The following is a 4,934-nucleotide window of genomic DNA, read 5'->3' on the forward strand; positions in this document are numbered from 1 at the left end:
CCATTGCTTCGCTTGTGCCTTCTGTCTATCACCTGTGGTCAGTGGTCTGCATTCAGAATCCAGCCCACCTTCTTTCCACACTCAGCCCACCCTTAATTTTGAGAAACGGGAGCTTTAGTGGTGTTACTACCATGTGACTCTCACTGAAATCCATACAACTGGGAGACCTGTTTTTCTTACTTGCGAGGGGTAATTTGTACCTGTTAACGTATTAGAAGAGTCAGGATTTAAGAACACTTTCGGTAAGTACGGGTAGCATGCAGCCTGAGATGGGCCAAGTTCCTGAATGTGGGTCTGACGGTTTCTGGTAAGTGTAAAACAAGTTCCAGGACAATCATCCTGAGAGCTTGGCTTGGGCGAGGCTGTGAGCCCTGTCCCTCAGGCTCCACGCCCCGTCTGCTCATGAGCCGCGGGCTCGTCTTCCCCTCAGTCCTACTTGCTACACCTGGAGACCTCTGTCAGTCCCAAACCACAGAGGGGCCAAGGTTTCCAGAAGAACCAAATGCAGACTGCTAACTTACGTGACTCTCTTCAGAAATGATGACTTCCTGTCTTGGGAGGCTCAGCTGTCCCTACTCATTCAGAAAAATGGGAAGGGGAACCCACAATTACCACTGCACTGATTTGCATTATTCCCTAAGCATTATGGGTGCTAGGTTTGTGAGAAAATGTTTTAGTGTTGGACTTTGAATATTTAGCACATCATTAAGGCAGTATATTCATATTTTTAAAGGCCTGCTTCGGGGATATGAAGTTGGTGAGACAACAGAGCAGAGGGGAAGTATTCTAAGGAGTTTGGAGTCCCCACTACCAGCCAGCCCCTCCTTCACGTCTGTGACTTTGGGAAAGACACCTGCCATGTCTGAGTCTAAAGTGTGGTCTCTAGGATGTGCCCAGCCCCAGCAGGCTCTGCTGATTCTGTGATGGTCTCCATGCTTCAATTTACATTTACACTTTCTCACAGATTAAAGTAACAAAATTCCCCAAAATAATAAAACTACATTTCATAGTCTAAGATTTGAAAAAAATTCTGGAAACTTCTTTGTAAGAATTACCTTGCTCTATCAGTAGAGTTGTTGCAACTGAGGTTCATTATCAAGTTTATCAAAATTAGTAAGTTTTTTCTTTGTGTCATACCTTTATATTATACTTTTATGGCCTGAAATTTTAAAGCAGTATAATAAGCATTTACCCTAATCATATTCTAGGTTTACGACTTGTCTGAATTCAGAAGTAATGCTCATAATTTCGGCGTTGAGATGTTTTAGTTTGTACAGATAGAGTTTTCTTAATTTGAAGAATTCCTACATTTAACCAAATACTGTGTTGTGATATGCTTGGATTTTCCCTTGAAAATGTCCTAAAGCTGTATATATCTTAAGCTTATTCTGTACTCTTGACTTCTCCAGATTCATTGCATTGTACCCATACCTTTAATGTTACTGGTATTAATGTAGCACATGAGCAAAATATAAGGGAATAATTTTGAACTGTTTCTCCAAATTCGTCTTTTCCCAAGGAGCACTGTTGTTCTCAAATACAAATGCCTTAGAAATAATGTAATTCAGAGAGCTGGTGAGACTACCTTTGGCTTTGATTCTGTTGTACTGTCATGAAAGACTCAGGTCAGTAGAGAACTAAAGTGCAGTGACATAGCAAATCTCCTTGATGTGTTATTGGCAAAACAGGTGAAAAGCATAATGTGAAACAGTCTCAGTATCTTCTTGTATGAATCCACTGCAGTGTCACCATCAGAAATGTTGGAAATAGCTAAAGAGCCAAAGGTCATTTTTCTAATTTTCGAAGATTAGTCTATCTGTTTTCTGAACATTTGTATGAGTTAAGAAATCAATGGCGCCCAAGTAACTTATTTTCATTCCCCAAACTTTAGGCTGCAGTGGTTATTTCTTTCAGAATGATGATGAACTGATAATATTTAATCTAGAGACTTGTTTCTCTTTTTTTTTTTTCACAGTACAGCCATGACTTTCCTTTCAGAGAAACAGTATAAGTAACAATTTTCTTATTAGTTAATCTCTGACCTGAATTTTAACTGATGGGGTTTATCATTATTTTTTTTGGAAGATTATCAGGGTAGTTTATATTTCTTGCTTGATGCATGCTCAGGTCAAAATATAACATCAATGCTCTTCTTGACTTTTCTGTTTTTGACAGTACATTTTCAGATCAAGTTTAAGCAAGACCAAGAAGGTGGCTTTCATTAGAGTAATCGTGTTTCAAAACCATCTATAAATTCTAGACACAGGGTATAAAATCTCCCTAAGACAAGCATCTTCTCCCAAACTGACTTCCCATGACTTTGGAGAATTAATATTCAATGAAGGTCATTTTATATATATGTGTGTGTGTATATATATATATATATATAAATAATAGGTTAATGACAGTAAATCACTGTTGTCCTTAAAAAAAATGGAGAGAACAAATTTAAAACAAGAATAGTAAAATAGTTTTCTCTACAAATGTGTAATCTGAAAATCATGAGGCCCTTACCTACGTATATTGGGTTCATCTAGAACCTTGCATAGACAAGGTTTGATGCAAAGCACTGTAAGGGTAAGAGTTAAAACAGAGATATAACCTGGTCTTAGGTGTTCCCTGTCCTCTGAATCTGGGGTGGGCCTGAAGAAGACTCTCAGGCATCCAAAATCCAGTAACGCTTTAAGTACCAACCAACTCCAATACTATACAAGATACAAGGCACCCTTTCTGTGCTGAAGGAGCATGCCTGCTTAAGACTTAGGCCATATAAACTGGAGAATAATACTAGACCACATACCAGACTACAAATATTCAAGAGTTAAGAAAGTTATTGTCTTAAGTAATTAAAGAATGATTTGTGTATGTTGGGGATTGCTGTAGTTTGAAGAGTGTATGGGATTTGGGACTTCAGAATAGAGATGATGCTAAGCAGTAGAACAAAAAAGAAGAATAATGAGTGTTGAGATGAATACATTATTTAAAATTGTGCCAGGGAACCAGTCTAAGTGGAAGAGAGAGGATTCACTCAGACTTTCAGCAAGTATTTATTCACTCGCCAACAATATAGAGAGGACTTTGGAGATGCAAATTTAATGCAAATTAAATGGTGTCTACCCTCTAGGAGCTTAAGTTCTAGTAGAAGAGTAAGTACAACAAGATACAAAGTATCTTAAGAGGCGTAAAAGTGGTACAACCAAACACAGTAGTGCGAATGAGCGAGTTCCTGGTTGAGTTGATCAGGGAACCTTTTATGGAGCATGTGGCATTTAAGCTTGGCCTTGAAGGGACTGCTATGGGAAGGACATTACAGACAGAAGGGACATGCAGGGGAACTAATATTTTTCCCTACAATGTGGTGTTTATAATCTCATTGAATCCTTCAAGGCAGGTTTTATTCTCCCACTGTATAGAAAAGGAGGCTGCATCTCACAATGTTTTTAGTCTTTGTCATGCAGATGAAGGAGCTGGAATCTGAATCCAGGATTGTGTGATGCAACAGCATTACACGTAAGTAAAGGTGCAGGAAGCATGAGATGAAGGGAATAAACATTTGGGGGATTTACGAGCATCTGACAAAGCCATGATAATATGGAGAACAAGGGATAGATTTAAAGATGATTAGAGCTGTGTGGGCTCTTCATGTGAAAAGGGCACTCAATGGGTCAGGGTCATGCGGGAGAAGAACGTCATTTCTTTAATGTGCTAATAATTTGAGGGCACGAGTAGAAATAACAGGGCAGAAAAAATGAGGAGGAAAAGGAAACAGTGCAGGGAGCATGAAGGCAAACACAAATTATCCATTACCAAGCTGCCCACTGTATCTTTTCTTTTTAATTGGTGGACTCAATAAAATTATAGGAGACATTTATTGATGATCCAAATAGATGAGGATCAGCGTGCAAGAAGATTTTACCAACTGGAGAGAAGGGCTGAATATAACTAAATTTAACAGGAAAACAGACGTTCTAGCACTTGTGTTGAAAAATTAAACTGTATTTAAAAACGTAGCAGTTTCATTTATACAAAGTTTAATAAATTCCATCCTCGGCCCTCCCCCTCAAAGCATCATCTTGACAGTAGTAGATGTACATTATTTAGACCCAGGTAAAAGATAGCCACACTCTATTCCCTCATGAGCAGAGCATCATGGGAGTATCATAACTGGGATTTCTGGACTCTAAGCTCCAACAAGACAGAGATGAATGAGCATGCTTCGGGACTAGCTCATGGAGAATGGCCTCTGTGAGAGGACTGGGAGGCAGGACAACCTGGATGGTTCGTGATGACAGCCAAGAAACCAACTCGGGAGAGTTATAGCAGCAGAAATAATAGAGAATAATAATAAAGTTGTCTTTCCAGTAGGGGAGAGAGAGTTCTCAGATTATGAAAAAAAAAAAAAAAAAACGGTGGGCTATTGTGAGGGAGATACCCTGTCCCCATTAATTTTTGTGTAAAACCAGGGTTGTCTTCATGGCAAGAGGCTAGCGGGAATTCATGGCTCACACACTAAAACTCATATTTGCGTAATAATCAGACATAAATGTGGAGGAACATTTATCTTCAGGGGAGACTGCAAGATTAGTCATTCTAGTGTTATTCACATTGATCCTTCAAGCTATATCAGGATCAGTCAGGGGAGGAAATACTTGAACCACTCTTCTCTCTACTTTATTCTGAAGCGAGTTCTGAAGGAACACCACTTCCAAGAGCTTCTCCGGTGCTGTGCTGGGGACGAGACCTGCTCTGGAAAAGCATAGAGGCAGCTGCGAAGAGCCCGACTCGGATCAGTGATCCACCCACATTCTAATATCAGGGAGAAGGACCAAGCAGATGTTTCAAAGTCATGAATCACGTTTGGCTCATTTTGTAGTTTGGCCTTTTTTAAATTAAAATAAAAAATCCCCATGACAAATAACAAAAGTTTTCCTCTT

This window comes from Equus caballus, chromosome 20, assembly GCF_041296265.1.
Source record: "Equus caballus isolate H_3958 breed thoroughbred chromosome 20, TB-T2T, whole genome shotgun sequence".
NCBI lineage: Eukaryota > Metazoa > Chordata > Mammalia > Perissodactyla > Equidae > Equus > Equus caballus.